Genomic DNA, 18,612 nt, shown 5'->3' on the forward strand with positions numbered 1-18,612 from the left:
AGGCTGTTTCCTTTGCCGCCTTCCCCTTTTGGGAAGGCAAGTACTCGAGCTTTCTTAGATTGAAGCGAGGCGAATGGAAGCCGGCCGGCCGGCTACTCTGGTAGTCGGTCGGTGGAGGGAGAAAAACCGGCTTTTGTTATATTAGTCCGTTAGTCCCTAGCCGTTTTTCGTGTGGGCGTCCTTTGCTGCCTTTAACTCTTGCCAGCCGGACAGCCGGTTCTTCGAACTGTGACTTTTGGCAAGAGAAGGCTTGGGTGCTGGCACACTACTTGTCTAGCCGCGGGTAGGACTTTTAATATAACTCTAGGCGGCCAGTCCCCGGGCCGACTAGTCGAACCCGGTGCCGGACGAAAAAAGTAAATGTAATGACAAGGTCATAAGCATGATATTCTTCATCCATAGATAAAAGATGGCAGTCCCCGAGCTCTCCTCGGGGGGCCTATTGTCTCGTACTTGGTACAAAAGTTAGCGTGATACATACTGCATTTCAACTGTAAAATCTTCGGAGGAGGTTGGCGTTCCATGGTTGTTCCGACTCCTTGCCGGAGTCGTCTCTCTTTCGTGCCTTCGGCTTCTACGCGTCGATCAGGTAGTAGGAGTCGTTGCCTAAAGCTCTGCTGATGACGAAGGGGCCCTTCCAAGGGGCCGAGAGCTTGTGCTGGCCGGATGTTCGCTGGATCAGCCGGAGCACAAGATCACCCTCTTGGAAGGATCTTGGCTTGACCTTCCGGCTGTCGTAGCGGTGCAGGCCCTGCTGATAGATGGTGGACCGGCTGAGGGCTAACAGCCGGCCTTCTTCCAGCAGGTCGACGCCGTCTTCTCATGCTTCCTTGGCCTCCGCCTCCGTGTACATGGTTACCCGAGGCGAGTCGAACTCGATGTCAGTTGGGATGACCGCCTCGGCACCATACACGAGGAAGAAAGGAGTGAAGCCGGTTGACTTGTTTGGGGTAGTGCGCAGACTCTAGAGGACGGCCGGCAGCTCATCGAGCCAACAGCCGGCCAAACACTCCAGTGGTACGACCAGTCAGGGTTTGATGCCGGAAAGGATGAGGCCGTTGGCTCGCTCGACCTGGCCGTTTGACTGCGGGTGGGCAACGGACGCCAAGTCCAACCGGATGCCTTGCATCGCGCAGAAACGTGCCAAGGCTCCCTTGGGAAATTCGTGCCATTGTCGGTGATGATGCTGTGTGGCACGCCGTACCGAGTTGTTATTTTTGCGATAAATGTCACGACAGTCGGCCCATTCAGCTTTTTGATCGGCTTTGCCTCAATCCATTTGGTGAATTTGTCCACAGCGACAAGCAGATGTGTCATGCCGCCGCGCGCCGTCTTGAATGGGCCCACCATGTCCAGTCCCCAAATGGCGAAGGGCCAAGTGAGGGGAATGGTCTTGAGTGCTGAAGCTGGCATGTGTTGCTTGGAGCTGAAGAGTTGGCACCCTTTGCAATGTTTAACTAACTCCTTGGCGTCATCCAAAGCAGTCGGCCAAAAGAAACCATGGCGGAAAGCTTTGGCGACGAGTGATCTTGAGGCCGCATGGTGGCCGCATTCTCCTTGGTGGATGTCTCTGAGGATTGCAATGCCCTTCCCTTGCTCGACGCATCGCTGGAGGACTCCAGTGGCACTGCGCTTGACGAGCTCTCTGTTAACGATTGTGTATGCTCCGGCTCGGCGTTGGACTTGTCTTGCCTCTGTTTTCGTCATCCGGCAGATCTTGGTTTATTAGGAAGTTGAGGATGGACTGAGCCCATGATGGAGCTGCGACTTCTTCTATTGCCAACACGGCTACTGCGACTAGGGCGGGCGGGCTGGGTGGTGAAATGCTGGAGTCGGCCGCCGCCTGCTGTGTTGGTGCAGCCTCCGGGCCGACTATCGCAGTCCCCGGGTCGGGCGTAACTACGGAAGTCCCTGAGCCGCCTGCTGATGTCCCCGGGCCGACTATCGAAGTCCCCGGGTCACCTACTTGGTTCTTCGAGCCGGACCCGGCTGTATCGGGGTCAGGCGACACGAAGATGGAATCGGACTCTGGAGACGGCTTGAGGAGGCGTTGTAGAGAGACACCGGTTGGTATTGCTTGCCGAGTGGAGCCTATTCGAGCCAGGGCATCAGCTGGCTCGTTGTCGGCTCGTGGTACATGGAGGAACTCGCATCCTTCAAAGTACCCACTGATCTGCTGAACGAGGAAGCAGTAGCTTGCCATATTTGTGTCCTTGGCATCCCAGTCGCCGGATGATTGCTGGACCACCAAGTCCGAGTCGCCATAACATAGGATCCGGCGAATGCCGAGCTCTTTGGCAAGTCGGAGCCCGTGTATGAGCGCCTCGTACTCGGCCACGTTGTTGGAGGCAGCAAAGTGAATTTGCAGCGTGTATCTGAGCTTGTCGCCTTTGGGAGAGGTGAGGATGACGCCGGCTCCCAAGCCGGTGCGCATCTTGGACCCATCAAAGTGCATGCGCCAATGAGTGGAGTCGGGAGCTGGCGGCAGGTACTGGGTCTCGGCCCAGTCGACAAGGAAGTCGGCCAATGCTTGGGACTTGATGGCGGTGCGAGGCTGGTAGAAAATCGTGTACGGGGCCAGCTTGATGGCCCATTTCGCCACCCGGCCGGATGCATCCCGGTTGCCTATGATCTCGGCCAGCGGGGCGGTGCATACAACCGTGATGGGATGCTCTTGGAAGTAGGGCTTCAGCTTCTTGGCGGCGAAGCACACGCCGTAGCACATCTTCTCGTAGTGCGGGTAGTTCTGCTTCGAGGTAGACAGCACCTCGCTCAAATAGTACACCGGCCTCTGGACCGGCTGGGCTCGTCCCTCTTCTGGGTGTTGGACTACGATGACGGTGCTGACCACCCGGCTGGTTGCGGCAATGTAGAGGAGCATGGGCTCTTTCTCAGTCGGTGCCGCCAGGACAGGCGGTGTGGCCAGCATCTTCTTCAGCTTGTGAAAAGCTTGGTCGGCTTGGTCATTCCACTCGAAGTGAGTGGTCTTCTTCATGAGGCGGTAGAGGGGGAGAGCTTTCTCTCCGAGCCGGCTGATGAAGCGGTTCAGGGAGGCCAAGCATCCGGTGAACTTCTGGACGTCTCGAAGTTTGGTGAGAATCGCCATTCTCTCAATGGCCTTGATCTTTACTGGGCTGCATTCGATGCCGCGTTCGGAAACCAGGAAGCCTAGGAGTTGGCCGGCTGGCACTCCGAACACGCATTTCTCGGGGTTGATCTTGATTTGGAACCGGCGTAGGTTCTCAAATGTTTCCTTGAGGTCTTCCAGCAAGGTGCCGCGCTTCTCCGTCTTCACCACAATGTCGTCTACGTAGACGTGGGCATTTCTGCCGAGCTGCTTGAGGAGGCACTTCTGCATGCAACGCTGAAAAGTGGCACCGGCATTTCTCAAGCCGAATGTCATAGTCAGGTAGCAGAATGCTCCGAATGGCGTGATGAAGGCGGTCTTCAGGCGGTCTGCCGGATCTAACTTTATCTGGTGGTATCCTGAGTAAGCATCTAAGAAACTCAACAGCTCGCATCCGGCCGTGGAGTCTATCACTTGATCAATCCTTGGCAGGGCAAAGGGATCTTTGGGGCAGGCCTTGTTGAGGCTCGTGTAGTCTATGCACATGCGCCACTTGTTGTTCTTCTTTAGCACGAGGACCAGGTTGGCGAGCCATTCTGGAAAGAAAACTTCCATAATGAAGCCGGCTGCTAGAAGCCGGGCTATCTCTTCTCCTACGATCCTTCTTTTCTCCTCCGACAGTCGGCGGAGGGGTTGTTTGACTGGTTTTGCGTCTTCTCGGATGTGTAGCTTGTGCTCGGCGAATTCCTTCGGAACACCCGGCATGTCCTTGGGGTACCATGCAAAGATGTCCCGATTCTCATGGAGAAAATCGGCGAGCTCGCCTTCCTATTTGCTGTTTAGGTTTTCCCCGATGACGGCAAACCTCTCTGGGTGCTCGGGGTCAAGAGGTATCTTCTTCGTCTCCTTGGCCGGCTGGAAAGATCCTTGGGCATCATACTCCTTGGGATTGGGGGACAAGGCCGACTGTTTGCCGGCCATGGCCACGACTCGGTCCAACATCTTCTTTTCTTTGGCAATCACAAGGGACTCGGCTAGCCGGCTGCTGGCTGCTACGCACTCGGAAGATTTCTTGTAATCGCCAGCTATGGTTGATGATGCCTTTGGTGCTCGGCATCTTCATCTTGAGGTAAGCATAGTGGGGAATAGCCATGAACCTGGCCAAGGCAGGTCGGCCAAGCAATGCATGGTAGGGGCTCTCCAGGTCCACCACTTCAAACCAGATCGCCTCCCGGCGGAAATGCTCCTTGTCCCCAAAGAGTACATCAATCTTGATCTTGCCAATGGGGGCGCAGGACAGGCCGGGTACGATGCCATGGAACACAGTCCGAGTAGGCATGAGTTGCTTCGTCTTGACGTTCAACTTCTCCAGGGTGTCATGGTACAGGATGTTGATGCTGCTCCCGCCGTCTATCAGCACGTGGGAGAAACGGGCGGCGCGTCTGTCCGTTGCAAGGGTGGCATCCAGAACCAACGCATAAGAGCCGGGAGATGGCATCACCTCAGGGTGGTCGGCCCGGCTCTAGCTGATAGGTTTTTCTGACCAGTGCATGTGCTCGGCAGGGTTGGCAGCGACCATGCTGACATCCTGGTGCTCTCGGCGTCTGTCGTGCCGGTCTTCGGGCTGGCTTGTAAAGACGACATAGGCGGCATGCTCATCGGGGAACTCATCGTGCACGGCCCCGACTGCAGGCCGAGCGGTCGGTGGCTGCGGAGCCGGAGGCGGCGGACCAGCAGGCGGAGGCGGCGCGAGCCCTTCGCCTTTGGAGATTCGGGTGAGCCAGTGGCACTTCCGGGTTGTGTGGTTGGACGGCTTCGCGCCGCTGTGGAACTTGCATGGGGCGTCGAGAGTTTGCTCGTAGGAGAAGGCCGGCTGCCAAGCCGGCTTGCCGCCCCTCTGCTTCTTGGGTGCGGGCCGCCCTTCGGGCTGCTCGTCTTCGACTGTGGCCACCTGCCGACTGGTGGAGGGCGGCACGGGGCCCTTGCGCTTGTGGTCGTTCTGGTGTGGGCGTCGGCCAGAATCCTCAGCTGGCGTCTTGGGCGCCGGGTTGAGTACTTTCCCGGACGCATCTACCCGGAGCTCGGTCTTCATTGAGGAGTCGGCGGTGGCGTACTTGTCCGCTATGTCCAGAAGCTCATCGAGGGTAGTCGGCTCGTCGCAGAGAAGCTTGTGCTTGAGGAGGGTGCCTTCTCGGCACCCGGCAGTGAAGTATTCTATGGCTTGCACCTCGTGCATCTCTTCGCAAGAGTTGCGGAGCTCGGCCCAACGCGTGAGGTAGTAGCGAGTGGACTCGGCGGGGCCTTGTACACACAAGGAGAGCTGTCTGGGCTTGGGAGCTCGCTTGTAGGTGCTGGTGAAGTTGCAGACGAAGGCTTCTGTGAAGTCTAGCCAGCTGTTGATGCTGTATGGCTTGAGGCTGTTGAGCCAGGTCCGCGCCGTGCCTTGCAGCATGAGGGGCACGTACTTCATGGCAACGCGCTTGTTGCCGTTTGCTATGCTAACCGCTGTGGAGTAGTCGATCAACCAATCTTCCGGCTTCACGGAGCCGTTGTACTTGGGCGTGTCTCTTGGGAGCGAGAACCCTTTGGGGAAAGGCTCGTCGCGGATGCGGGGGCCGAAGCAAGGCGGGCCGACATCATCTTCTTCTTCCAGCGCCAGGGATCGCGCTAGGCGGTCGATCCGATGGCGGGCGTCGTTCTCGCCGACTCCTTCGCGGCGACCTAGTCGGCCGCTGAGAGTCGGATGCGCAACAGGCGGTGGGGTGGGATATCTCTCCCCACGGGGCCGAGGCTGAGGCGGGTTGCCCCGCCACTCCACGGCCCGGGGATGGCCTTCTGCGTCTCGCTCGATGGAGATTCGGGTTCGGCTTCGGCTGGCAGCCGGCTCTTTCTCGTGCCGCGCGCGGGTTTTACCCGCAGTTGGTGTCCGGGACGTCGCGCCGTGATCTCGGCGCGGGGGAGGGCTTTCCGCGCGGGCGTCGGCTTCGTGTCGCTGCGCGGCCGTATCGATTAGCTGCTGGATGCGTCTGGTCATGTGGGGGAGTTCTTCGGCCCCCAATCCGTCTAGCTCGTCTACGGCCGCCTGGGCGGCACGTAGGTTCTCGAGTGGAGTGGCATAGACTGGGCGGTCGACTCCTAGCGTGTCGGCGACGACAGCGCTGCACTGCCTGACAATGCCGGCCCGGCTGGGCCCGCCTGGGGGCGGCGTGCCAAAGGCGGCGTGGTCAGCTTCGCGCCGGTGGGTCTCAGTGAGGCGTCTCATGGAAGCCAACTTCCGGCCCTCCGCGAGGAGGGCGAGGCGGCGAGCCTCCAGTGCTTCGGCATCGGCATCGGCCGGGAGGGGGATGGTCAAGTCGTGGACCGCCGCATGCGGGGCGTCATGGGCGCTCTCGTCAGAAGCGTCGCCGTGGCCGATGACCATCACCTCGGTGGTGACAGCGTCGCATCCATCGGCCCGGGGAAGCGGGTCATTGTAGATCATGACGTCGGTGGGGAAAGTGTCGAGTGAGGCCATGTCGGAGTCGACAGGCATCGGATCGGTGGAGCCAACCGACTCCAAGTCCACAGCAGGCTCGCCGGAGACGTGGAGCTGGCCGAGGAGGTTGACGAGGTGGTCGGTGCCCGCGTCAGAGGCGAGCCCGTCGGAGATGAGGGTCTTGTCAAGGAGATCGGCGAGGTCGCTCGTTGCGCAGACGTTGGTGACGCCTTGCAGCGCGTCGTGGCAAGCGCCATCCGGCGTGCCGGGCTGGCTACGCTTGCTGGGGAGGAAGAGGGTTCCCGTCCAGAACATGTCTCCGGGCGACGGTGCACCTGGCCCCACGGTGGGCGCCAAATGTCGGGTGGTAGGTGCGACATATGCCAACGGGTGGCTTATCATTGTGGGAACTAGTAAGACGTCGCCGGTGCCTGGAAGCGAGATGAGGCGAAGACATGCACGCCGGTGAATCTTACCCAGCTTCGGGGCTCTCCGTGGAGATAACATCCCTACTGCTGCTCTAAGGGTCTCCGCATGATCACTAGATGAACAAGTAGCTACACGATGCTCCTTGAGCTGTTTTGTGAGGAGAAGAAGTAGAGCACGACTAGCCCTCCTCCCCTCTCTATGTGGTGTCTAGAACTAGCTTGGATCAACCTTTTGCATGGGTGTCCCGGGGGGTTTATATAGGCCTACCCCCCGGGGGTACAATGGTAATCCGGCTGGGCATGGGGCCCAACCGTCTGTGACTATTCTCGCCGGCTTCTGCGCCGGCTGCTGGGGCCCGCCGGCTGGTGGGTCCCGCCAGCTGCCGGCTCCTTGGTCGACAGGCAGGCCCCACTATCCAGGGCCTTGTCGGTGGCTAGTTACTGTTGCTCAATCCTGGTGACGAGGGCTTCGTCGAGGTGGGTGTGGCTACTGTGCCGCCGTCCGGCGGGTGATCGCTGTAGCCTCACCGTGTCTTGTCTCCTTAATGGGGCGTCTCCTTCGAGGGAGGTGGCAAGCCGGCTATGGAGAGCCGGCTCTATCTTGGGCCGACTGGGGGAGGCCTGGCCGCCTTCGGGTGTCTCTCTGCCCGAAGGGGCCCACCGCCCGTGGGCCGCACTGGTAGCCCGTCGTGGATGACATCAGGGTCAACGTGGCAACAGTGCTGTGCCGGACGGGCCATGGCCACCCGTACGACGCACTGTGCCAGGCATGCTCCGGGATTCGGGGGTGGCAGGCTTTACTGTAGCCACGCCCCGTCACATCGCCGTTATGTGGATGCAGACTTCGAGGGTACGATCTTGACCGCTTTGTGGGAGCCGGCTTCTTGGAGTCGGCCTTCTCGCGGCCGGCTTCTCGGAGCCGGCCCTTCCGCGGCTTTCTTCATGAGGGCTAAAGTTGGGTCGCCTTCCGATAGCCGGCCTGGGAGATAGCCGGCAAGGGGAAGGCGGCCCCACGTCTTGGATTCTTGAGGGCCGGATCGGCTTGTAATTTTTCAGAAGAGCCAGGGGGTGCCGGCTAGGCTACCCGTGGTCATTTACTCCGACAACGAGGCAGGCCCACGCGCCTGGTGGGGGTAGGCGCGCCCCCCACCCTCGTTGACGCCCCGGGACTCTCCTGGCCCAACTCTTTTACTCCGGGTCTTCTTTTGGTCCATAAAAAATCGTCAAAAATTGGCACGCCAATTGGACTCCGTTTGATATTTCTTTTCTGTAAAACTCAAAAACAAGGAAAAGGCAGAAACTGGCACTGGGCACTAGGTTAATAGGTTAGTCCCAAAAATCATATAAAATAGCATATAAATGCATATAAAACATCCAAGGTTGATAATATAATAGCATGAATACTTCATAAATTATAGATACGTTGGAGACGTATCAATGACCCACACCTTTATAAAGAAGGAGTAGATGGTGTTATTAGACATTGTGTACCTGAGCATGAACAGGAACAGATCCTACGCAAGTGTCACTCCGAGGCTTACGGAGGACACCATGCTGGAGATAGAACTGCACACAAGGTATTGCAATCTGGTTTTTATTGGCCTACTCTCTTCAAGGATGCCCGTAAGTTTGTCTTGTCTTGTGATGAATGTCAAAGAATTGGTAATATTAGTAGACGCCAGGAAATGCCTATGAACTATTCACTTGTTATTGAATCATTTGATGTTTGAGGATTTGATTATATGGGAGCTTTTCCATCCTCTAATGGGTATACACATATTTTAGTTGTTGTTGATTACGTTACTAAGTGGGTAGAAGCTATTCCAACTAGTAGTGCTGATCACAACACTTCTATTAAAATTCTTAAAGAAGTTATTTTTCCGAGGCTTGGAGTCCCTAGATATTTAATGACTAATGGTGGTTCACACTTTATTCATGGCGCTTTCCCTAGATTGCTTGCTAAGTATGATTTTAACCATAGAATTGCATCTCCTTATCATCCTCAGTCTAGTGGTCAAGTAGAATTAAGCAATAGAGAAATAAAATTGATCTTGCAAGAGACTGTTAATAGATCTAGGAAGAATTGGTCTAAGAAACTTGATGATGCACTATGGGCTTATAGAATTGCTTATAAAAATCATATGGTTATGTATCCATATAAAATGGCTTATGGGAAAGCATGTCACTCACCTCCCGAACTAGAACATAAAGCTTGTTGGGCAATCAAAGAGCTCAACTATGGCTTCAAACTTGCCGGTGAGAAGAGGTTACTTGACATTAGCTCACTTGATTAATGGAGAACCCAAGCCTATGAAAATGCCAAATTGTTTAAAGAAAAAGTTAAAATATGGCATGAAAAAAGGATACAAAAGCGTGAATTTAATGTAGGTGACCATGTCTTGCTATACAATTCTCGTTTAAGATTTTTTGCAGGAAAGGTTCTCTCTAAATGGGAAGGGCCTTACATTATCGAGGAAGTTTACCGTTCTGGTGCCACCAAGATCAACAATGTCGAGGGTAATAACCCGAAGGTGGTGAATGGGCAAAGAATCAAACATTATATCTCAGGTACTCCCATAAATGTTGAAACTAATATAATTCATACCATGACACCGGAGGAGTATATTAGGGAAACCTTCCAGAACGCTCCAGGCCCCTAAAAAGGAATAGGTATGTGATACGGTAAGTAAACCGACTCCAAAAGTTTTCCAATGGCAATTTTACTCCGTTTTGGAATATTTAAAAAATAGAAAAAATAAGAAGTAGTCCTCATAGCGCACGAGGAGGCGACAAGTCATGGGGGCGCGCCCTACCCCCTGGGTGCGCCTCCCAGGCTTGTGGCCACCTCGTTTGCCCTCCGGGCTTCGGTTTCTCCCAGAATACTTGTTTTGCATGGTAAAAAATCATTACATAATCTCCCGAAAGTTTTGACCACCGTATCATGGCAATATCCTCTGTTCTTGTTTCGAGCTATTTTTCTGACAGATCTAGATTGCGATGACATCTCCAATGTTAGGTTCTATGGTAGCGTGCGTCGACTGCAAATTAAAATTTTCCTACGCGCAAAACAACCAAGAACATGCTACGGGAGATGGATCACAAATCGTTACCACTAGATGCACAGTGTCGTGCAGCGGAAGAACAGTTGGTGCAGCGCGTCCATGTGGATCGTCTCCTCCTCGTCCGATCTCCCTCGAACAGCCGGTCACCTGATCCCACATACAGGTTCACCGGAGCGGCGCAGGTGCACCGCCTCTAACGGTATCCGCGTGTGCAGGAGGAACACCGTGCGATGGACTGCTAGGTCCGATCACACAACCGGCGACGAGTGGAGGTGTCTATTCGCAACACATGCAAACCCTAGTGACAGCGCCGAAGCAATCAATCTTTGAGTGTGCGGCACCTCCACTTTATATAGGCGTCCGTTGTGGGCTCAACACTTGGGCCCCACACGGACCCTAAAGCCCATAAGTCTACTCGGCCACAATCCGAATACAGCTCGGATCACATCCGACCAGTGTCCTCGGATCCGACCTCGTAGGTTCCTTCCCTTAAGCGTGCGACCCCTTAGGTTCAAGTCGGCTTGGTCGTAGTTCGGATCACCTCCGAATTTCACAGTTGGTAGCGGCCCCTAGCAAGGCATGCCGAACACCAAGCAGACTATGAAGCTGGTTAGGAAAACCCGTACATCATGCTTCTGTTCCCTTTGCCACACGATACATGTTGTCGGGCTCAAGGCGAGTCTGCCATCCTTGTGTGCCCGACCTCTTTCTTGTTCCAGTGATGCCGACCATAAACCAGATTATCTCATAATCCTTGTCGCATGGCCATGCTTATCCTGGTCGGACACACGAGGGGCCCAGATTATATCTCTCCTGATCGGAGAGGCAAATCCCATCTTGCTCGACCATGTCTCGCAGCATGGGTCTGGACAAGCCCGAAACCTACCTTTCTAACTACCCAGTCACGAAGTAGCGTTTGGTTGGCCCAAAGCAAGTTTGTCACCATCCCAAGTACATGTGCCAGCTCAGGTCTTAAGACATAGAATGTATGTTGTACTAGAGACTCACAGATGACATATCGCTGCGTCTCATAGGTGGGTCTGTCCGACTCGGACCTTATCTCAACTCGGATCCGACTACGTCGAATCCGACTAGATCCTCCCGAGTCCATATTATCCGGTTAGCATCCTATGCTCCATGGCTAGTGAGACCAAGCCATTGACCGTGTCATATGCTAGTCTAGTCGGCTGCGCGTCCACACAACCCTTTCGACTAGGGACCTTTTAGGACGTTCATCATACAATGCATAGTCCCACAAACAAGTCACGTACTTGCTGATACACATCATTGATAATGTCCAAGGACTATCTTTATTCATAAACACATAGGAAATATCATCATACACGATTGCCTTTAGGGCATATCTCCAACAGTCTCCCACTTGCACTAGAGTCAATCAAATAGACATCGAATGCCCATAGCTCTAACGTGCCCCTGATGCTTGGATTGTGGAACCAGCTTAGTCAAAGGATCTGCAACATTTGCATCCATGTGAATTTTGCATAACTCAACATCACCATTCTTTACGATCTTTCGTATCAGGTGATATTTCCGATCTATGTGTCTGGTCTTGTGGTGATACCTTGGCTCCTTGGCTTGTGCGATGGCACCAGAATTATCACAATAAAGGTCCAACGATTTTACCAAGGATGGGAAAATACCAAGATCATCCAGAAAGTTCTTCATCCAAACACCTTCCTTTGCAGCTTCACAAGCCGCAATGTATTCGACTTCTGTCGTAGAATCGGCCACCGTATCTTGCTTGGAACTCATTCAGCTCATTGTTCCTCCGTTCATGACATACACGAACCCGGACTGTGATCGACAATCATCTCTGTCGGTTTGGAAACTAGCATCGGCGTAACCCCTTATGACGAGCTTTTCCTCAACTCCATAAACTAGGAACATCTCTTTAGTCCTTTTCAGTTACTTCAAAATAGTCTTTACCACTGCCCAGTGACTCTCACCTGGGTTGGCCTGGTATCTACTTGGTAGGCTTATTGAAAAAGCAACAGCAGGCCGTGTACATATCATGGCATACATGATGGATCCAATTGCCGAGGCATACGGAATCCGACTCATCCTGCTTCACTCATCAGATGCCGAAGGACTCTGAGTCTTGCTTAGCCTTATACCATGTGAGATAGGAAAGAACCCTTTCTTGGCCTCACTCATGTTGAACCGCTTCAACACTTTATCTATGTACGTGCTTTGGCTCAAGCTGAGCAGCCTCCTCGATCTATCTCTATAGATCTTGATGCCTAAAATGTAAAATGGCTCACCAAGGTCCTTCATTGAAAACTTTCCCTTCAATGATTTCTTGACTGAGTTCAGCATCGAAACATCATTTCCGATCAGTAGTATGTCATCCACATACAAGATCAAAAACACAATCGAGCTCCCACTTAATTGCTTGTATAAACAAGCGTCCTCATCACTTGTGATGAAACCGAGACCAGTGACGACCTCATGAAAATGAATGTTCCAACTCCAAGATGCTTGCCTCAACCCATAAATGGATCTCTTGAGATTGCATACTTTACTAGTGCTATTCGGATGGACAAAACCCTCGGGCTATATCATATACACGTCCTTGGTTAAATTTCCGTGAAGGAAAGCCGTTTTGACATCCATCTGCCATATCTCGTAATCGAAATATGCAGCTATAGCTAGTACGATCCTTACCGACTAATGTCCACTACACAACCTTCTTATTGTAGACGTTGTTGGGCCTCCAAGTGCAGAGGTTTGTAGGACAGTAGCAAATTTCCCTCAAGTGGATGACCTAAGGTTTATCAATCCGTAGGAGGCGTACGATGAAGATGGTCTCTCTCAAGCAACCCTGCAACCAAATAACAAAGAGTCTCTTGTGTCCCCAACACACCCAATACAATGGTAAATTGTATAGGTGCACTAGTTCGGCGAAGAGATGGTGATACAAGTGCAATATGGATAATAGATAATAGTTTTTGTAATCTGAAAATATAAAAACAGCAAGGTAACTAATGGTAAAAGTGGGCGTAAACGGTATTGCAATGCGTTGAAACAAGGCCTGGGGTTCATACTTTCGCTAGTGCAAGTTCCCTCAACAATGATAACATAATTGGATCACATAACTATCCCTCAACATGCAACAAAGAGTCACTCCAAAGTCACTAATAGCGGAGAACGGACGAAGATATTATGGTAGGGTACGAAACCACCTCAAATTTATTCTTTCCAATCAATCCGTTGGGCGATCCCTATAAGTGTCACAAACAGCCCTAGAGTTCGTACTAGAATAACACCTTAAGATACAAATCAACCAAAACCCTAATGTCACCTAGATACTCCAATGTCACCTCAAGTATCCGTGGGTATGATTATACGATATGCATCACACAATCTCAGATTCATCTATTCAACCAACACATAGAACCTCAAAGAGTGCCCCAAAGTTCCTACCGGAGAATCACGACGAAAACGTGTGCCAACCCCTATGCATAGGTTCATGGGCGGAACCCGCAAGTTGATCACCAAAACATACATCAAGTGAATCACGTGGTATCCCATTGTCACCACAGATACGCACGGCAAGACATACATCAAGTGTTCTCAAATCATTAAAGACTCAATCTGATAAGATTACTTCAAAGGGGAAACTCAATCCATTACAAGAGAGTAGAGGGGGGGAAGAAACATCATAGGATCCAAATATAATAGCAAAGCTCGCGATACATCAAGGTCGTGCCAAATCAAGAACATGAGAGAGAGAGAGAGATCAAACACATAGCTACTGGTACATACCCTCAGCCCCGAGGGAGAACTACTCCCTCCTCGTCATGGAGAGCACCGGGATGATGAAGATGTCCACCAGAGAGGGATTGCCCCCTCCGGCCAGGTGCCGGAACGGGTCTAGATTGGCTTTCGGTGGCTACAGAGGCTTCTGGCGGCGGAACTCCCGATCTATTGTGCTCTCGGATGTTTTTAGGGTATATGGAGATATATAGGCAGAAGAAGTACGTCAGGGGAGCCACGAGGGGCCCACAAGGGTGGAGGGCACGCCTAGGGGGTGGGCGCCCCCCCTACCTCATGGCCTCCTTAAAGCTTCCCTTACGTGCACTTCAAGTCTTCTGGGCTTCTTTCCTTCCAAAAATGAGTTCCATGAAGTTTCAGGTCAATTGGACTCCGTTTGATTTTCCTTTTCTTCGAAACCCTAAAACAAGGTAAAAACAGAAACTGGCACTGGGCTCTGGGTTAACAGGTTAGTCCCAAAAATGATATAAAAGTGTATAATAAAGCCCATAAACATCCAAAACAGTAGATAATATAGCATGGAGCAATGAAAAATTATAGATACGTTGGAGACGTATCAGCATCCCCAAGCTTAATTCATGCTCGTCCTCCAGTAGGTAAATGATAAAAATAGAATTTTTGATGCGGAGTGCTACTTGGCATAATTTCAATGTAATTCTTCTTAATTGTGGCATGAATATTCAGATCCAAAAGATCTAGATAAAAGTTCATATTGACATAAAAATAATAATACTTCAAACATACTAACTAAGCAATTATGTCTTCTCAAAATAACGTGGCCAAAGAAAGTTCATCCCTACAAAATCATATAGTTTAGTCATGCTCCATTTTCGTCACACAAGAATGCTCTCATCATGCACAACCCCGATGACAAGCCAAGCAATTGTTTCATACTTTAGTAATCTCAAACCTATAAACTTTCACGCAATATATGAGAGTGAGCCATGGATATAGCACTATGGGTGGAATAGAATATAATGAGGGGGTTATGTGGAGAAGACAAAAAGGAGATAGTCTCACATCAACAAGGCTAATCAATGGGCTATGGAGATGCCCATCGATTGATGTTAATGCAAGGAGTAGGGATTGCCATGAAACGGATGCACTAGAGCTATAAATGTATGAAAGCTCAACAAAAGAAACGAAGTGGGTGTGCATCCAACTTGCTTGCTCACGAAGACCTAGGGCACTTGAGGAGGCCCATTGTTGGAATATACAAGCCAAGTTCTATAATGAAAAATTCCCACTAGTATATGAAAGTGACAAAACAAGAGACTCTCTATCATAAAGATCATGGTGCTACTTTGAAGCACAAGTGTGGCAAAGGATAGTAGCATTGTCTCTTCTCTCTTTTTCTCTCATTTTTTGGGCCTTCTCTTTTTTATGGCCTTTCTCTTCTTCTTTTTGGGCCTTCTCTTTTTTTATGGCCTTTCTCTCTTTTTTTCTTTTCTTTTTTTATTATTCCTCACTTGGGACAATGCTCTAGAAAATGATGATCATCACACTTCTATTTATTTACAACTCAATGATTACAACTCGATACTAGAACAAGTATGACTCTATATGAATGCCTCCGGTGGTGTACCGGGATTGCGATGAATCAAGAGTGACATGTATGAAAAATTATGAACGGTGGCTTTGCCACAAATACGATGTCAACTACATGATCATGCAAAGCAATATGACAATGATGAATGTGTCATGACAAACGGAACGGTGGAAAGTTGCATGGCAATATATCTCGGAGTGGCTATGGAAATGCCATAATAGGTAGGTATGGTGGCTGTTTTGAGGAAGATATAAGAAGGTTTACGTGTGACAGAGCGTATCATATCACGGGGTTTGGATGCACCGGCGAAGTTTGCACCAACTCTCAATGTGAGAAAGGGCAATGCACGGTACCGGAGAGGCTAGCAAGGATTGAAGGGTGAGAGTGCGGATAATCCATGGACTCAACATTAGTCATAAAGAACTCACATACTTATTGCAAAAATCTACAAGTCATCAAAAACCTCGGCACTACGTGCATGCTCCTAGGGGGATAGATTGGTAGGAAAAGACCATCGCTCGTCCCCGACCGCCACTCATAAGGAGGACAATCAAATAACACCCCATGTTTCAAATTTGTTACACAACGTTCACCATACGTGCATGCTACGGGACTTGCAAACTTCAACACATGCATTTCTCAAATTCACAACTACTCAACTAGCACGACTTTGATATTATTACCTCCATATCTCAAAACAATCATCAAGCATCAAACTTCTCTTAGTATTCAAAACACTCATAAGAAAGTCTTTACTAATCTTGTATACCTAGCATATTAGGATTTTAAGCAAATTACCATGCTATTAAGACTCTCAAAATAATATAAGTGAAGCATGAGACTTCATCTATTTCTTCCCACCATGCTCTAAAAGATATAAGTTAAGTACTAGAGCAAACAACAAACTACTCCGAAAGATATAAGTGAAGATCAATGAGTAGTTGAATAATTATGCAACTATGTGAAGACTCTCTAACATTTAAGAATTTCAGATCTTGGTATTTTATTCAAATAGCAAGCAAAACTAAATAAAATAAAAAGACGCTCCAAGCAAAACACATATCATGTGGTAAATAAAAATATAGCTCCAAGTAAAGTTACCGATGAACGAAGACGAAAGAGGGGATGCCTTCTGGGGCATCCCCAAGCTTAGGCTCTTGGCTATAAGTCTAGCAGGGAGGTACCAAAGTAATCCAGGAGTGGATCACTGGACAGTGGTCAAGAACATCCTGAAATACCTGAAAAGGACTAAGGATATGTTTCTCGTTTATGGAGGTGACAAAGAGCTCATCGTAAATGGTTATGTTGATGCAAGCTTTAACACTGATCCGGACGATTCTAAATCGCAAACCGGATACGTTTTTACATTGAACGGTGGAGCTGTCAGTTGGTGCAGTTCTAAACAAAGTGTCGTGGCAGGATCTACGTGTGAAGCGGAGTACATAGCTGCTTCGGAAGCAGCAAATAAAGGAGTCTGGATGAATGAGTTCATATCTGATCTAGGTGTCATACCTAGTGCATTGGGTCCAATGAAAATATTTTGTGACAATACTAGTGCAATTGCCTTGGCGAAGGAATCCAGATTTCATAAGAGAACCAAACACATCAAGAGACGCTTCAATTCCATCTGGGATTTAGTCCAGGTGGGATACATAGAAATTTGCAAGATACATACGGATCTGAATGTTGCAGACCCGTTGACTAAGCCTCTTCCACGAGCAAAACATGATCAGCACCAAGGCTCCATGGGTGTTAGAATCATCACTGTGTAAACTAGATTATTGACTCTAGTGCAAGTGGGAGGCTGAAGGAAATATGCCCTAGAGGCAATAATAAAGTTATTATTTATCTCCTTATTTCATGATAAATGTTTATTATTCATGCTAGAATTGTATTAACCGGAAACATAATACATCTGTGAATACATAGACAAACAGAGTGTCACCAGTATGCCTCTACTTGACTAGCTCGTTGAATCAAAGATGGTTAAGTTTCCTAACCATAGACATGAGTTGCCATTTGATTAACGGGATCACATCATTAGGAGAATGATGTGATTGACTTGACCCATTCCGTTAGCTTAGCACCCGATCGGTTAGTATGTTGCTATTGCTTTCTTCATGACTTATACATGTTCCTATGACTATGAGATTATGCAACTCCCGTTTACCGGAGGAACACTTTGTGTGCTACCAAACGTCACAACGTAACTGGGTGATTATAAATGTGCTCTACAGGTGTCTCCGAAGGTACTTGTTGGGTTGGCGTATTTCAAGATTAGGATTTGTCACTCTGATTGTCAGAGAGGTATCTCTGGGCCCTCTTGATAATGCACATCACTTAAGCCTTGCAAGCATTGCAACTAATGAGTTAGTTGCGGGATGATGTATTACAGAACGAGTAAAGAGACTTGCTGGTAATGAGATTGAACTAGGTATTGAGATACCGACGATCGAATCTCGGGCAAGTAACATACCGATGACAAAGGGAACAACGTATGTTGTTATGCGGTCTGACCGATAAAGATCTTCGTAGAATATGTGGGAGCCAATATGAGCATCCAGGTTCCGCTATTGGTTATTGACCGGAGACGTGTCTTGGTCATGTCTACATAGTTCTCGAACCCATAGGGTCCGCACGCTTAACGTTTCGATGACAGTTATATTATGAGTTTATATGTTTTGATGTACCGAAGGTTGTTCGGAGTCCCGGATGTGATCATGGACATGATGAGGAGTCTCGAAATGGTCGAGACATAAAGATTGATATATTGGAAGCCTGTGTTTGGATATCGGAAGTGTTCCGGGTGAAATCGGGATTTTACCGGAGTACCGGGAGGTTACCGGAACCCCCCGGGAGGTTAATGGGCCTTAGTGGGCCTTTACGGAGAAGAGGAGAGACGGCCAGGGCTGGGCCGCACGCCCCTCCCCCCTAGTCCGAATAGGACAAGGAGAGGAGGGCGGCGCCCTCCCTTCCCTCCTCTCTCCCTCCTCTTTCCCCCTCCCAAGTCCTAATCCAACTAGGAAAGGGGGAGTCCTACTCCCGGTGGGAGTAGGACTCCTCCTGGCACGCCCTCTCTCTTGGCCGGCCGCACCCCCCTTGCTCCTTTATATATGGGGGCAGGGGGCACCCTAGAGACACAACAATTGATCAGTTGATCTTTTAGCCGTGTGCGGTGCCCCCCTCCACCATAGTCCACCTCGATAATACTGTAGCGGTGCTTAGGTGAAGCCCTA

This window comes from Triticum urartu, chromosome 3 (assembly GCF_003073215.2).
Source record: "Triticum urartu cultivar G1812 chromosome 3, Tu2.1, whole genome shotgun sequence".
Taxonomy (NCBI): Eukaryota; Viridiplantae; Streptophyta; class Magnoliopsida; order Poales; family Poaceae; genus Triticum; species Triticum urartu.